Source organism: Simochromis diagramma, unplaced genomic scaffold, assembly GCF_900408965.1.
Source record: "Simochromis diagramma unplaced genomic scaffold, fSimDia1.1 OVJJ01000682.1, whole genome shotgun sequence".
In the NCBI taxonomy this organism is placed as follows: Eukaryota; Metazoa; Chordata; class Actinopteri; order Cichliformes; family Cichlidae; genus Simochromis; species Simochromis diagramma.
In genome coordinates, this window is record NW_024387359.1 from 706,722 (window position 1) to 725,501 (window position 18,780).

Consider the following 18,780-nt stretch of genomic DNA (forward strand, 5'->3'; position numbering starts at 1 on the left):
CAGCAGGCTAGTCCGTTTTGCAAAAATATCACTGCAGCAACTCAAAATAGTACTCAGTAGTTTTTCTAGCCCCCACGTGCCTTGTATGCATGTTTGATAGTGTTTGTGCATGCTCCTAATGAGACGATGATGGTGTCCCATGGGATCTCCTCCCAGGTCTGTCCAGGACATCACTGAGGTCCTGGACAATCTGAGGTGCAACGTCAGATGGACCGAAACATAGTGTCCCGGATGTGTTGGATATAGGCCAGATGAGTGTGGGGGCTCATTAGTGGTGTAAATTTAAAGCACCCACTGCCCCAACGAAAAGACTGACAATGACTTCAAGGATTTCAACTTGAAATCAGCTCTGTGCGTCGTTCCGTGGATATGCCTCTGATTGCAGCAGCCTCATTATGCCCATAATGGAGACATAATCTCCAAATAAAAAATGCTTACAAAGCCAAACAATCTCTAGACAATCACAGATCACACCACCAACCCGGTCATCCTGAACAATGTTACAGACAGCATAACGTTCTCCATGACTTCACCAGACCCTTTCAGGTCTGTCACATGTGCTCAGGGAGAACCTGCGCTCATCTGTGAAAAGCACAGGGCACTAGTGATGTGCGATACCACTGATTTCCTTTCCGATCCGATACCAAGTAAAATTCAGGGTGGTATCAGCGATACTGATCCGATACCGATACTCTGTACAAAAACTTAATGTTTCATTGTATTACATAATACAATATATAATTGTATTATGTAACTGTAATAATAACATAACCATATTGCTTCATAATGATTAGAGGACATCAGACAACTTGTTTTTATTGCTTAATAATGCAGAATAATCATATAGAAATAAAAAAAAAAACCTGAAGTTGTGAGCTATTTGAACATGTTGCCTGCCTGCAGCACTATGAACTCCGCGAGAGACGTCTGTCTCGCCCTAGCAGCACCTGCCCTTCTCATCCTCTTCAGTTCGCCTCAACATAAGCTCATCATATTCTGTGATATGATTTACTCCGAGGTGTTTGACGAGGTCAGTGGTGTTGCCACAACACCTCACTGTCTTGCCACATATATCACAAACTGCGTCTTGGCTGTTTGTGGAGGCAAAACATGACTTTGTTTGCGCTCAGCCATTGTTGTGAGTGTGCATGCCAGGGGCTGTGACACATTTATACAGCTGTATTTCGCATATGACTATGAAAGGCGTAAGAGGAAGTAGTTCCTTCCAAATTAGACGATCCGAATGATATAGTTTCTTTCCACTGCGTTCATTTTAATGGAAAAACTACAAATTTACCCCAGAGTACTAAAATATCGATATTATAATATGAGAATCGATTCTAGAACATAAATTGCTGGTATCGGAAGAATCAATATTTCAGTATCGATCCGCACACCACTACAGGGCACCAGTGGTGAACCTGCCAATTCTGGTATTCTGTGGTAAATGCCAGTTAGACTTCATGGTGCCCAGCAGTGAGCACAGTGCCCGGCAGAAGAAATGGGCTCCCAGGCCACCCTCATGAAGACTGTTTTTGATTGTTTTGTCAGAGAGATTCACCCCACCGTTCTGCTCATCAGATCTTTTTTTTTTTGCTCTGACAGAGCTCATCCTGTTCCCTCTTGCACAAAGGAGCAGATGGGTTAAGTACCCTCTACAGTCCTTGTCCAGCTCTCTTACAAACCCTGTAATACAACATATTGATGTGGCATCTTGGAGGAGTTGGACTGCCTGTGCAACCTCTGTAGGGTCCAGGCATCGCTTCATGCTACACTGTTAAAAAAAAATCTTAAAAAAACGGTAATATTCCAGGAGCTGGGTCGCCAAAATACTACCGTAAAATAACAGAAAATAACTTTCTCATAAAAATACGGTTATTTCCAGTAATGACAATACAGTTTGTTGCGCTAATTTTACATGGGATTCTGCCTTTTCCAAGTGCTTTTAAGGCATTAAATTAGGAACATTTTAATGTGACCAAACAATAAAATTACCTAAAAACAATGTCAATGAATGTGGCAATATGAATCATAATACGTAAATGTACAGAAATATACAGTTAACAGTTGGTTTAAATAATAATGGATTGCATGCCCTGGGACAGACTGACAGAGGCGAGGCTGCCATATCGCACCATCGGCCCCTCTGGCCATCACCAGTAGGCGAAGAGTCTTGACCACGGACACAATACCGAGAGTGTCCAAGCCGGGCCTCGAACTGGCAACCTTCTGATCACAAGGCGAACTGCCAACTCTTGAGCCACGATCGCCCTAAATAGCAATGATAATAATACTTATGTGATGTAACACAAGCTTATAGGAATCATGTTATATACTTTTCCATGGCATTACATTTGAATTCAACAGTTCAATCTTTCAAATAATGGACAGATATTTGTGAAATCGTGATACATTTGTGAATCTGTATCTAAATATGCATATATACAGACAGATACATTTAATAATCATGAAAATTATGTTTTCTTACATTACAGTGATTTAACGTTAATTTACATTTGAAATGTGAAATCACAGTCTATTTACGTAACTTGATGATATTCTAGAACACAGGTGTCGAACTCCAGGCCTCAAGGGCCGGTGTCCTGCAGGTTTTAGATGTGTCCTTGATCCAACACAGGTGATTTAAATGGCTAAACTACCTCCTCAACATGTCTTGAAGTTCTCCAGAGGCTGGTAATGAACTGATCACTTGATTCAGGTGTGTTGACCCAAAGTGAGATCTAAAACCTGCAGGACACCGGCCCTCGAGGCCTGGAGTTCGACACCCCTGTTCTAGAAGAACAGAACAAAACTGTAAAATGCACAGTAAAATACTTTTATATTAGGATTTTTTCCCACAGTACAGCCATACCCGCGACCTTGTGGTTGTTATAGTTCACATTCATTGGCCGATGCTTAGCGTCATGTTATTATGTGTACCAACATCCAATGACATGCCACATTGTTTTCATGGCCACACCCTCACCCCAGGTGCAGAGGCCTATTTCTGTTCAGGAATGTTGTGAACACTTTGAGATTTATATTAATTGCAATTCCTACCTCTACATTTATTTTTTATTTTTTAAAATATATAATTAGCCGTGCAATGTTTTATGTTTTTTTTTAGTTTTTATTCCTATTAATTATATTTTCACTTGTTACCTCTGAATTATTGAGTCAGACCTAGATGACATGAAATTTTCAGCAAAATTATAATTCAAATACTCCTTTAATTATTGATTATTCTCATTAATTTTCAATCATTTTATATATTTTTCCATAGTATTACATTTGAATTTAACAGATCATTCTCTCACATAACAGACAAATATTTGTGAAATTAAGATACATTTTTGAATGTATTTTTACAATCTAAATATGCATATGTACAAAAAAATATATTTAAAAAAACAAGTAAATTGTGTTTTATTGTATTTACAGTGATGTTATGTTATTTTACCTTTGACATGTAAAATCACAGTCTCCTTATGTAAATTTAATGATATTCTAGAAAGACAGTACAAAACTGTAGAATATACAGTAAGATACTTTGACATTACTATTTTTTGGAACAGTGTACTAGTAGTGACACTGACCCTAGCCAAATGCAAAACTACTGAAAAAACAGCCCGAAAAGATGAAGAGGAAAAAAACTTCAGTGACCTCCATCTGTAAGACCATTCCGGCTTTTGGGAGCTGTCACATTGTTGCCCCTCTAGTGCACCTGTTGTGAATTTCATTAACACCAAAGCAACTGAAACTGATTAACAACCCCCTCTATTACTTAACTGGCCAGATCAGTGTTTCAGAAGTTGAACCGGCTCTTTCGGCTCCGAACCGGCTCTTCAGGTTGTTTTGTTGCTTTAATTTATTTATTATTAACAATAATATAAAATTATGCACAAAAGCAACTAATAATGTAAAAAAAAGTGGTTTTATTTATATATGTTTATATATAAATATATGCAGTGGCCCCTAGAGATAAAGCACGTACAAACTCCAAAACACATTTCTAGCATGAACTGAACTTCCAAAACAGAGCTACTAGATCACTTAAATTACACAATTGAAAGCATGTGTATTGTTTGTGTATTTATACACAAGCACTCATATATATTCAAATAATTAAAAAAAAAAGTTAATTTACCTGTTACTACCACACACCAAATCCGGTCGTTGGTACTTGCTGGCTTGTGTAGCCACCAGGTAACAAAAGCTCAACACTGCCCCTAGCATCCTGGAGCACTTCTGTTGTGTTTTGTACGTGTTTTGAGTTTTTATGTGCTTCTGAGGTTTTACGTGTTTTAGAGTTTGTACGTGCTTCGAAGTTTGTACGTCCTTCGGAGTTCATAAGTGTTTGTACGTGCTTTGTCTCTAGGGGGCACAGTAAATATACTTTTATTTATAAATGTTCAGCTTTTTCCTTTTAAACAAATTTAAAGTGAAACAACACAAAACACTGCAAACCACAACACAATTAAATATAAATTAAAATATGAAAACTAAAAGATCATGCATATTCTCTGTCATATGGACCTGCATGAATAAACTTTCTGAATCCTTTATCATCTGCAACTGAAAATAGTTGTGGATGATTACTATACCTTTCTAATGTGAAGTTGTCCCTGGCTCTCCCCCCTCTTCCCAGCGCAAAACACAAGGCTCGCATGCGGAGTGAAGCGAAAAACAGTGCGAGAGAGAGTGAGAGAAAACAAAACCACGGCTTGCGATAAGGAGTCAGCTCACGTCGTTCACGTCAAAAATCCGGCTCTAAGAGCCATTTCGTTCGCGACCGACACATCACTAGAACTGACTCAATGCTGTCCTGAAATTAAAAAGTGCCCTTTCATTTTTTTTTTCAGTATGCCTACATAAGTGAACATCAGACACTTCTGGAGGGTTTCCAAATACTATTTCAACACATCATTTTATATTTGGTGTTGTGAAATTTGGAGAAGTAGTCTAAACCGGTTGAGTTGACATAAAAAAAAGAAATTCCCTCGGGCTTCTATTTACTCTGTGGGAGTATTAAAGTAAGTGCGAACATGATAAATTGATCAATAGCAGGTGTTGGATATGATTCAAAATATGTTTCACATAAATATTTTCAAAGTACTAAGTATTTACGAGATTTTTTTTTTTTTAAATGAATCTTATTTGAAATAGAAAAAAGCATTTGTTTCAATTCGGGGACAGTTACTTCATTCTCAGTTCAAAGCTGACAGGTATTGAAACTTACCAAATGATTTTAAAAAAAAAGTCCTAAAGATGTAAAAAAAAAAAAAAAAAAAAAAAAAGTCCTAAAGAAACTAAAGATGTAGGTGAATGTAAAATATGGATATTGACCATTGGACTCAAGGGTGGAGCTTTAAAATCAAGTATGTAGCATGAATACCACAAGGTATAATGAATGTCTTCTCAGAATTTGCGCAGAGGAATGCAGCATTATATCATCTGTCTGCAATGACGCCTCCCAGGCTTCGTGCGTTGTTCAGCGTTGGGGTGTGGTGACTGCTCTTATCAAAACACTGCACTTTCACAAAGCATAAATGAAATAACGATGCAATACTGGAAGAAGGAATATGGGTGAAAGTTTTAATCCTCTTGAGTTCCTCTTCAGAATATTATTTGTTGAAATTGTGCTTCACAGACTAGGGATTTGTCAACAGTGTACTCATTCCAGAGACACAAAACAGGCAAATTGCAGGTGTATGCATGTATGTAGGAGTTTGTGTACATCTGAGGTCCTTTATCTATCTATCTATCTATCTATCTATCTATCTATATATTTGTAACAATACTACAGCAGATCTGACAATGTTTGCATGATTTTCAGCATCTTTATTTTGCACTCGCTTGCTTTACACACAATTCGTGGCTGCAGCTATCCAGCGAGGTGAGATTGCAGAACACGTGCAGGTGCGTCCATCTCCCCTGCAGCAGCACCGTAAACCACACCCCGCCACAATATTTTAAATGTATAGACTCCATACATGTTGTTTTTATGCCTCATTGACCACTGAAATTAAAGTTAACATTCTAACACATTCAAAATAACTTTGCAAATGAGGGCCTGGAGGTATTTCAAGATGGTGATGACATAGCAAGGCTTGCTTTTCTTTTTAGTCATGTAGGTGGTGCTGCTGTGAATCCAGTCTGGGCCATAATCCTTGCTATAATTGCAGCAGCCTTATTATGCCCATCCCAAAGAGATTAATAAACCTTTTGTGTACATTAATTTCTGTGGATTATTTTGTCTGCTACTTTTTATTTCAGTTTCAAGCAATTAATGTCCAACTCTATCTTGAAAGTGTCACGGTGGTGGAACGGACTCAGGCGCAGACTGAGAAAGCACGGTTCAACAATACTTTATTAATCACACTGGTGCAATATGTACACGTGAAGGGGGGGGGGGGAACACCAGGGTTCCGGGGATCAATAGGCTGGGGAAACACACTTCTTCGCACTTGCTCCGCTCCTTGTCCAAACAATCTCCACACAAGCATCCCACTCACACTCACGGGGTCCAGGGGTCACAAAAGGGCTGATCCAGGTAAACCTATTAACACAGACGAGGGTAAGTCAGAGGCAAGCACGGGAACAACAGAATCGCAATGAAGCAAAGCAATACTAACGAGAGTTACTCAATATTCCAGCGACAAGTAGCTCAGAGCACCTGCCTTAAGAAGAGCTGCAAATCACGGGAGATCAGCTGCAGGTGCGTGGGCCCAGTGTTGCCAACTCCTCAGTAAGGAAAATCGCTATTGGTTGTCCTAAAAGTCGCTAATACTAATCTAATTGTAACCTATGTTGTTGGAGAGAGAAATAACATCGTGGAAGAGACATAAAGTGAGTAAAAAACGTCCTAAATGCATTTAGAGTTTATTTAGAACTACAAATTAAATTTCTATTAGCAATTATTGTTTTTTTTAATGTCACAATTCCAACCCTGCTCCTTTACCCGGGCTTGGACCGGCAAAAGTGACCCGAAATAGGCGCTCTGGTGGAGTTACTTTGTGTGTGTGTTTATAAGTAGTTTTAAACCTTGTGATCCACAAAACAGCATAAGAGTAAAAGAGTAAAAGAAGAACTGACTGCGTTGCAGCACCCGCTGCTTGTTGAGAGTAAAAGCGATATGCGCTTTCACGTCTTTTTTTTAGTGACTTTTTTTAGAGAAAAAGTCGCTAAGGGGTCTGAAAACTTGCTAAATATAGCGACAAAGTCGCTAAGTTGGCAACACTGCGTGGGCCAAGGGCGGGAGCCCAATCAGAGCTCCGCCCAGGCAGACAGGTAGAAGAGAGAGAGAGAGTGAGAGAGAGAGAGAGAGAGCAAGGCGAGTCGGGCAGAGAGAGAGTAAAACAACAAACACTTGTGGCCACACTGGGCTGGCCGGGGAGGCACAGGGACCATGACAGAAAGAGCCTTAAATATTAGATGTCTCACATCTCCTCCGTTGTATAAGGTCCTTGGTGTCTGACAGCTATTAGAACTTGTTTATAAAAAGACAAATTGGACAAGAATTCAAGAAAAAAAGATGACATTTATCTTTAAAGCCAACAACTGGCATTTTTTCAAGAGATATTGCTTCAGCTGCATGATTCTGAGAACATATTCCTATTGTCTTGTTCCAGCAAGAACAGTAGGTTATGATTACACCATTAATTTAATTAACAGTGGCTTAAAAACACAACCTGTAAATTCATTTTTTTATTTTTTTGCCAGGGCATGTCAAGATAGGTAAAAGAAAAAGAAGGTCAGTTGGAGATACTCCAGAGATGATTATCTGGCAGATCTAAAAGAATGATTCCACAGAACAATCGTTCAACTGTAAATGCAGTTAAGCGAGATCTCAAGGTGTTGGCCAATATCCATTTCTCTCTGCATTTCATGTGCATGAGGATTTATTTCACTTTATATTTTGCATATAAAGGTTGGATGTGTCTTTACACTTTAAAGGCTCAACTTTAGGGTTTTTGTCTTCTTTCCTCAATAATAATAATAAAAAGAAGCACTCAAACAGTGCAAAGCTCCTGCCAACGTACCTCACACTTTAGTATTTACTTATAATAGGATAGAATTGTATTTTGTATATATTTGTTTTGTTTTAATTGTTATTTTTAAATGCATTTTAAGATGGTTGTAGTGCAGTAAAAAACAGGTGATGGTAGCATGACAGATGTTTACTTTGATTACATCATTATGAAGGAGTAAAAACTGGACATGAATAACTTGAGGTTATTATATAGCACTATATTTTGATTGGTATATTTCTAACTTCTCACCAGCTCGTTCTCTTTCTCTTGACACTTTTGTTGTAGATACAAAGCATTTTGGGTCAACTTGAAAGAAAGGCAGATGTAAAAGTACGATCACAGATTAGATGTGGCATGGCATTTGGATGCAAGCTATAATGTAATATTTAGAATCCCCATATATCATTCTCTAAATGCCCATATGTTGTCAATACAAACAAGAAACATAGTTTTAAATAGCTCTATATATCATTGTTATCACTTACATCTTCAGATCAATCTATTGATGTTAAAAGGAGAGGCCAGACATCAGAGGTGACATCATTTTTAAAATCTTTATGCAGTGCTTTTTATATGTAGATAAGACACACACATTTGTAAGAATCATAGTTTCAAAATCAAAGTTATAAGGCTCAATGGTTTGTTGTTGCACAATAAACCATTGAGTTCACCTTGAAGACCCATATGGATGTAAGCCATATTTTAAAGGGTTGTTAACATGAGCCCTGTCTACACCCTTACAAAGTTTTATCAGAATTCATTCAAAGCTTTTTTAACTATTGACAGAATAACACACAAAAGGGTTCTGTCTATAATTAACAACTGGTAACCAATGTCGGTTACCACCTGGGGCTGTTACACATAACAATTATTGTATGTGTATGTATTACACATTACTTGTTATGTGTAATACATACATGTGTTTTCAAAGCAGTTCAATATGTTACTAAATATTTCATGTAAGTCAAAATGTGAAAAAAAGGCGGTGTAACAGATGGTCATCACCATCGCTGGGCGTTTCAGAATGAAACCTCTGAGACATTGCCCAACCCCCCCTGCGAAAGATTTTCAACACTGCATTGTAGGTGGCTGATAACTGATGTCATAAACCACCACCTCTGTCCACAGTGGACATAGATGGCCTACTATCCCTCTTTCAAACAAATCTGTCTTCTTGGTAAAAAATGTGGACGAATACAAAGAGGGCAAACCCTATATGTAACAGTCTATATACCAACACAAATCCCTATCTTAATGATAACAGATGATCTTTCTTTTAGTTTTTAAGTATGAACACAAAGCCAACAACACAATGCAACGATGGAACCAGCCCAAAGAGACTGTAATGCGATTGCCATAGTGATTCAACTGTTGTAGAAACATATAAAGATAGAAATGAAAGCTAAAGCGCTGCAAGCCTGACTCCCCATCGCTGCCTTTGCTGGGCTGGGGTCTGCATGCACTGGCTTTACCATCATTCTGATTTCTTCACTAGCTTTGTGTTAGCATGTGCTCTGAGCCAATGGCAAACACATTGGCTAACATATTGGTAAAGAGACAATGTGTTAGCAGCATAATACAACTATTTCTGTGCTGGGTGGAGTTTGCATTTCACCAACAAGCGCTTGTCCTTTCATACAGTAAAAATAAAAGTACTGGCTAAATTTCTACTCCTCAGATCTAGGGGAAAGGTTTAAAAATTTAGTTTTCCGATTCAAGCTTGAATAATGGGATATCGATTTGTTGAATCCTGAATCAATTTTTAAGGTATTTTGCCAGAAACGCCAGAATCTCAGGTCAAAGCTAAAAAATAAATAATAATAAATAATTTCAACAACCACCAAACAGCTAAAACAGCAAATGAAAGCAGGTAAATGGATTCTGCACAAAGATGTGGATCGTTCACCCGATGGCACGTATATAGTACGTACACGTTCGTCAGTGCTGAAAGCATCTCACAGATTCTGATGCTGCAGATTTTGTCACTCTCTGCAGATGAAGATGAAGAGCCTTTGTAAAGCAAGTAATAACATAATTATAACTTTAATGTTCTTACTGGATTTAATACAGTAATGCGTGCCATTGCTGTGTTACCAAAAAATGTAATTTTATTACATGAACCTGCAAGAGATTGAATAATGTGTAGGGTGGTCATGGGAACAGACCCAAATGAATCCTGACATTTTTACTCCTTTCGGGGTTTTACAACATAGAGCTAAAATGCAATTCATTCTGAAAGGGTGCGAATTTGTACAGCACATATTTAAGAGGATAAAATGATCCCTACTCAGCAAATACTCAATGACTCATTTCATCTTTTTTGTCAAGCAGGAATTTTAACAAAGCAAAGTAACAACATAACTGAGAACACAACAAAAAATAACAAAAATAGTTTTTAAAAATAATAATTCTTATTTTTCAAGCACAAGACTCCATCAACTTTATCAGAGAAGAATATGTTTACTGAAAACTACATCTTCTCTTTACATTAAACCCAGTTGCTGTATACAGTGCATCAAGTTTTTATTTAGCAGGTCTTAGACTTGTCTTTCTAGTATACATTGAGTTTTATTTCATGTGATATTATTATTATTATTGGTATAAATAATTGTAATTGACATTATTATTATAGTCTTTCTGTCTTATCTTTCTCCTACTATCTGTTTCTGTTCTGTTTAGCATGAGTTATTCTTTCGTTTTTTAACTTCCTGTTGCGTCCAGGACCATCAAACTGTTGGATTTCTACGTATTTACCTCATTGGACTTTTTTCAGGTAATAAAGGCTCACTTTCTCTTAGAATATTTTGCCTCCATATTTTTGCCGTTGGCTCATCTCCTGCAATATTTTGAAAATACAAATGAAAGAAAGCAACCAGTGTCTCAGGCCTCAAATCTGCCACACCTCCCTCAACTGATTGCAAATTTGCATACGGACACAACAGTGAGTAAGATGTTGGTTAGCTGGTAACTCAACTGGAATTTAGGCTTGCCCTAATAAAGTAGGAGGTGTGCACACGTATGTAATAGGAGTTCTTGGCGACACATGACCAATTGCAAACATGTACAGGTCCAGGCATGCATTTCTCCACAATAGCCAATAAATTAGCAATATAAAAGTACTACATTTGCTATAGCCAATTCTAGAAAAAACTGCAGGTTTCCCCAACCTCATGAAAAGTATATTTGCATAATGAAACAAAACCAGAACCACTAATCTACATGCCACACCAGTGAGTAATAGGCGTTGTTGGCGACACATAACCAGTTACAATGAACAGATCTAAGCCTGCATTTCTCCACAAGAAGAGCCAATAAATATCAACAATTTAAAAGTACTACAGTTGCTGCAGCCAATTCTGGGAAAAAAAGTACACACACTGTTTAAGTCAGTGGTTCTCAAACTTTTTACATCATTCCCCACATGGCACGAAGAAATATTTTCACGCCCCATCTAAACAAAACAATGACAGAAAAGCCTGGCTGCAACTTTATTTAGATACATTCATTCACAATGAATCCACAATGAATCCTTCAGTAATTTTTGTTTTAAACAAACATCTTTCAAACAACTATTTGTAACTTTTGTCACTAGACTGCTTCATTAGACTGCACCACTTCTGCAAAAACGGAACAAGTTAAACAGAATGTGAACATTGCCAGACATGGAAAAATAAGTAAGTTTTAGTCTTATAAAAAAAAAAGAAAGAAATCTAGAAACTCTTGAACAGAGATTTAAAAAATATATTTAATTTAGTGAGAGTTTAAAATAGAATGAACTAGGTCCTGTTGTTGTTGTTGTTGATGATGCGTTTAGGCTGTAGCCGAAAAGCTGCAACCGCATGTGTAAGTCGACAGCTGCAATAAAGAAGTGTACTGAAAAGTCCGAACATGTGGGCGGGTCTTTAGTGCCCCAATCCTAGGTTTCTGCACCACTGTAAATGATGCATGACAGACCCGACCACATGTTTGCACTTTTCAGTACACTTCTTTATTACGGCTGTCGACTTACACACACAGCATATTATTAACGTAACTGCCACAAATTTCTTTTTTCCACCATAAAAGTGATTCCGATTTTAAACATTAGTTCCGCATGACCTTTCTGCCAGGTAATTTGCGCCCCACCTGTCAGAACTCTTTACCCCACCAGTGGGCCGCGCCACCCACTTTGAGAACCACTGGTTTAAGTTAATAACTTCTTGCAGGACAGAAGTAGATGGGACTACTATTAAACTACCAGCTTTGGTACTCATGATCATTGATCAGTGGTAATGATAATTTGCATATTAATGATCATGAAACTGACCTCATGGCCCATTGTCACTCAGTGGTGCTTGAGACTGAAGAAGTCATGATAAGGGAAGCCAGCTAACCCTAGGTTTCCTGAATATACTGAATTTACTTTGGAGTACAGGATACAGAATTGGTAAATGGCCTGCATTTGTATAGCGCTTTTTTAGTCCCTAAGGACCCCAAAGCGCTTCACACTACATTCAGTCATTCACCCATTCACACACACATTCACACACTGGTGATGGCAGCTACATTGTAGCCACAGCTGCCCTGGGGCGCACTGACAGAGGCGAGGCTGCCGGACACTGGCGCCACCGGACCCTCTGACCACCACCAGTAGGCAAACATGGGGTTTGGAGTCTTCTCTCACCCCCATTCTCTGCGACCTGCTGGAGCGGGGGGGCTAGGAGGAGTTGGCCGTCCGACTGCGGTCTGGGGTGTGGGGCCTCCCTGCTGCTGCGGAGTCGAGGCGGTCTGCCTCTCCCCACCGCAGGGAAAAGGGTAACACCACCTGGGTCTGGGTGCAGTTCCCCCCTCCAGGGGCAAGGGTACCTAGACCCGGTTTGTAGAGTATGCTTGGGGAGTGTGATCGTGTGTACAGCGTCTTTTTATGTCTGTCTCCACGTTGGTTGAGTGTGGAGTAAGTGCATATGAGAGCATGAGGGTGGGAATGGATGTTTGTATCTGTGTGTGCCTGTATGTCTGTGTCTATATGTCAGGTTGGGTATCAGACGCCACCTCTCTGGGGACATCTCAGGCCCTCCAAGGTTTGGAGGCCTATCTCCACCCACCACCACTTCCCCTGCCAGTGGCGGACTCCCTCAGGTATCGGTGCGTTGGTGGTTCTTTGTGTCTGGGGGTGGGCGTCTGGGTACACACCGGCTCACTCCTTGGCGGCCGCTTATCGGGGCCTGGAGCCTGGGGCTCGCTCGGGCCACTTCGGAGGTGGGGTGCCCCCAGCCTCTCGGCCTGGGGCTCGGTCACTCAGGCACAGCTGGCTGCCGGCGGAGCTCACGGGCACATCACTGCAACCCCCCCTGGCTTCTGCTCCGCGGCTGCTGAGTGAGCCCTCATCTGGGACTCTCCTCAGCTCTTACTGGGACAGTGGCGCGGCTGCCCCTCTGTTGGTCTTCCTTGGTCTCTTGTGTTCTGGGGGCCTCTGGATGTCTGGAGTTTTGATCTCCTCCATACCTGCTTCATACCCTGGAGGACGGGGCTGTGGCTCCCCACACTCCCTAGCAGATCATTACATGGAGAAACCTTTGGAATGCAAGCATGCTGATCCACACAGGTATGCACACAGGTGTGCACACGGGTGTTCACAGACGCGGACTACAGCTTTCTTGGCTGCTGCCTCAAAGCACATTGTGCGCTGTCTATCTTGCGTGCTGCACAATATCGTTTATTATTTAGTATCTACTGATATCTACTGCTAGCTAGTTTATTGTGATGGTGCTGTTTTTTTTATTATGTTGCTCTTTGTTGTTTGCTTTCTCTTCTGTTTTTTCTCTCCATACAGGTGACCCAGGTGTTTTGTTTGTTTGTTTGTTTGTTTGTTTGTTTTCTTTCTTCCCCCCCTTCTCACAGTCTCTTCTCCCCTTTGGTTTTCTTTCTCTCCCTCTCTTTCTTTCATTCTTTCTCCCTGTCATATCCCCCAGTCATGTCTGTCCCGTTTGTAGCAACTGAAAATAAAATAAATTCATAATTATAATGAAGGTCAATCAAATGGACCAATATGGCAAGGCCATGACGATCCACTTGGTAAAATAAATCCACTTGGCATCTATCTTGGCCTTAAGACAACAATTCTGATGGCTAAAGATCCAAACGGGACAAAAAAAAAAAAAAGAAAAAGAAAAAAAAGGCAAACATGGGGTTAGTATCTTGCCCAAGGATATTTGGATATCTAGAATTGATCTAGATAAACCAGTTACCTTGCTTGTGTAATAAGAAACTATAGAAAAAAGCTGAGTCTCTCTTCAGTTAACGCAGACTGACAAACAGAAACCAGCAAAGCGAACAAATTCAGGCTCCACTTACAAGCAGGTCAAACCTGAGTTTGTTCCCTCTGTGGGAACTGAACCTTATAAGGTTTCTTATTGCACAATCATAAGACTGCAGAGATGTTCAAAACTGACATAAGGAAGATTTTAGATTTGTGCTAGGGTGGAGTATTTCTTCTTCACTTGCCATACACTCCATGACCGATTAAGCAACGTTTCCTCCTTGCTATAAAATGGGTAATGTCCTTAAGCAGATTCAGATGTGTTTGTAAACAATGTGTTCTCTAATCAGTGTTTCAGAAAAGTTTATTTGTCACCGAAAGAAAAGAAGAAATCAGGTAATTATTCACCTCCATACCTTTTTTTAAAAAAAGAAATAAAAGGCTAGGTGGCCTTGCGCAGGTACCTTTTATGCTTTTTGCTATTTTACACACACAAAATCTATGCCATTGCTATCGAAATGCGCTCCACTGTTGCTGAATCTTAATTCAGTCAAGTTGTGATTTTAAACTTTGTGCCCGAGGAACATTAAAAAGGCAAGCCAGCACAGAACACCTCTGTTCATGTCTTCTTAAAATAGCTTCCATGTAATCTGGCATATCATAGATCTTTCTTTCAGTTGTCTTTGCGACAACCTATTTACCTTCTGTAAGCATAGCACCCATTTTTTCTTTTGTTTTCTTTTATGAAACTGTATCAGTGAAAAACGTGTGTCTATCACCTTTCACATAGTACAACATCTTATTGCCTCTTGTCTCGATCTTGTCCAGATCTGGCTAGCGCGGAAGGAATGCTTGGGGATTTTTGTCAGGGGAAATGATCGCGTCAACCAGTGTTGAGTCATTGTATTGCAAGAAAAACAACTCTTGCAACTCTGAAATTACCACATGCTGGTGCAAAAGGATCTTGAAGCCGAGGTAAAGTGCTGCCTTGAATTCTGAATGAATCAACCGCTTAGAACACAAGAACAAATAAAATAATGAGACTAACTTGAGTTAAAAAAAATTTTTTTGCTGCGTGGTGCACTTTCCTGGGATCTGCTGAAGCCACTTGCCTAGCTTGGGAATCACTGCACCTAGTGCTCTGATTACCACTGGGACCACTGTTACCTTAACCCTACACATCTTATCGAGCTCTTCTCTGAGCCCTTGGTACTTCTCCAGCTTTTCGTGTTCCTTCTTTCTGATGTTGCTCTCAGTCGGTATGGTTATGGTTATGGTATGGTTTATCACTACGACCGTCTTCTTCTGCTTGTCTACCACTACTATGTCCAGTTGGTTAGCCACCACCATTCTGTCCGTCTGTATCTGGAAGTCCTACAGGATCTTAGCTCGATCTTTGACTTCGAGACTTCCAGGCCATACTCAGTAGAGATGTTCCTGTATACTATGACGGCCACTTGGTTAAGACGTTCCATGTATGCCTTGCCTGCTAGCATCTTGCACCCTGCTGTTATGTGCTGGATTGTCTCTGGGGCATCTTTACACAGCCTGCAGCTGGGGTCTTGCCTGGTGTGATAGACCCCAGCCTCTATGGATCTTCTGCTCAGAGCTTGTTCCTGTGCTGCCATGATTAGTGCCTCTGTGCTGTCATTCAGTCCAGCTTTGTCCAGCCACTGGTAGGATTTCTGGATATCAGCCACCTCCTCTTATCTGCCGGAGGTACATAATGTGCAGGGGCCTGTCCTTCCATGATGGTTCGTCCTCTTCCTCCTCTTTCTTGGGTTTCTGCTGTGTGAGGTATTCACTGAACACATGTTGGGGCCATCTTCCTGACATATTTGTTGAAGTTTGTTTTCTCATTCTGGACTGTGGTACTGACGCTCACCAGTCCCCGGTCTCCTTCCTTAGCGTACAGCCCCAGGGTGCTGGATTTGGAGTGAAACCCTCCATGGATGGTCAGGAGTTTCATTGTCTTGATGTCAGTGGCTTCTATCTCCTCCTTTGGCCAGCTTATTATCCCAGCAGGGTACCTGATCACAGGCAGGGCGTAGGTGTTGATAGCCCAGATCTTGTATGTATACCAGAGGTGTGGACTCGAGTCACATGACTTGGACTCGAGTCAGACTCGAGTCATTAATTTTATGACTTTAGACTTGACTTGAAAAAATGTTCTAAGACTTGTGACTTGACTTGGACTTTTACACCAATGACCTGGGACTTGAATTGGACTTGAACCGGTTTACTTGAAAAGACTTGATATTTCACCCCAAATATAAAATTTAACATGCATATTATATAGAGATTGAAAATGTGACGTCATTCAGGGGTAAACCGCAAAGGATTCTGGGAACTCGTGGCAAGAGGTACTAGCGCACGCAGGCTTTCAATTGAAATCAGTTATACAGCGATAAAAAGAAACACAAAAATGTCAAGAAGCTATTGTATTATTAACTGCAATAGCCGGTCACATGACAGCCACGGGAAGCCGACGGGTAAAGAGATCGGTTGTTATCGGATTACGTCGTTGAAGAGAAATTGTTCGAGCCATGTTTCCGAAGTAACAAAGAGGCGACGGGTGGCCTGGATTGCAGCCATTCAAAGACCAATTATAACGTCCCAGAACACTCCAGCTCACAGGTTAGTCTGCTCCAAGCATTTACACAAAGGTCAGTCTGCTGTTGTAGTTAATGCGTCATTTTCATAACATAATTGGTGATATAGGTTACAAGCAAGTCTGGCGCTGAACAGAAATTGTCGCGCTATGCTCCTTTGTTTATTGTGCATAAATAGTGAATTGTCCTGACACAATATTGCGTTTCGCTTCTGTTATTATGGTACATTGACAAAAACATATACTTTTATTCACAGGATAAAACAGGTTTTTTGTATCACTAATTGCCCAGTACGATTACAGCATACAATATTATTGTCACTGCTACATTTCTGTAATGCGAACCAGAAATTATTTCCACTACTAATTAATTACCCTTGAGCTCAAAGGTCCTATTAATAAACGGTTAACGAATGTGTATTTATGAAGACAATTTGTGAGACTGGTAAACTTATGATAGGTACGATGGTCTTTCGTTCTACACGGTGCATTTCAAGGTCCTGCACCCATCCGTCGGTAAACTGTACCTGGGCTTGTTGCAGTGACCTGAAGTTACTAAACTTCATGAGTGTGTGCACTCACTCCAAGAACCGTATGATTATAAATATGCATATAAATATGCTACAATGAGATAGCTGACTTCATCTAACTAGCAAATGTTGTCCAGGCTACGTTGGTGATGCAGTTTTTTTTTAAATATGTATGATATTTTTGTCATGCGATTTTAAAGCCGGTCCTACAACCGCATCCAAGAATAACATGCAGCTTATCTCAGAACTGTTGGTGAAAACTATTCTTGGAGCTAGGTTTAATTGAGCTGCATTTTAAAGAGGTGCAATTTCACAATTTGTGTATATTTTCTAAGTTCACTATTTTGTCATGTGTTGAGAAAAACACAGATTTAAAAATTACATGGTCTAATATTTACATTTAGCATAACTGCAACATTATTTTTTCGTTGTTTTTTAAAGACTCGAAAGGACTTGAAATTCAAAATTTCAGACTTGTGACTTTACTCGGACTTTTACACCAGTGACTTGAGACTCGACTCTGACTTGCCTGACATTACTTGAGACTTGACTTGAGACTTGAGGATAAAGACTTGAGACTTACTTGAGACTTGCAAAACAATGACTTGGTCCCACCTCTGATGTATACTGTAAGAATTTCTAATAGATTTAAACTCAAACTCTGAATAAAACCTGCTCCGCATCTCATTATTTGTTCATCATAAGTTACCACGGAGATCTTCTATGTAGGCTTCTACATCTGTTATCTTCTACGTCTATGTTAGTAAGTGGTTTTGTAATTAATTCACATATTGATTTAGTACTTTGGCTAACAGAAACCTGAATAGTTAGTAGGGACTACAACATCTAGTCCTTTTACTGAATCAAATAAACCCCTTCGAGACATACTAACTGTCAAAGCCCTCAAAGCACAGGCTTATGAGGAGTAGTGGCAGCAGTCTTTCTAGATCAGTCTAAGTTAATAGTCACCCAAAGACTTTGGCAGCCTTTTGCATCCTTTTTGGAAAAAGACAAAAGACTGTTTTATTTTTGTTATGATGATGTTTTTCTTGACTGGTTATATGATTTTGTGCTCAATTCAGATAAAATAATTAGTAACTTTAACATTCATGTAGATGCTGAAAACAATAGCCTTAAAGGTGCTTTGATTTGACTGTTAGATTAATGTGGCTTCTCTTAAAATGTAAATGAGGGTACTAACTGTTGTAATCACATCCTTGATCTTTTCTTTGAAAGTAAAATCTCAGCCCACACAAATATATCAACAACAGTGATCACAAAACGGTGTATAACTGAACACAGTAGTGCAATTTTTAACCAGGTCTTCCCATTAACACCTGACCTGTCCAGAGGGTCAGTCAATGAGCT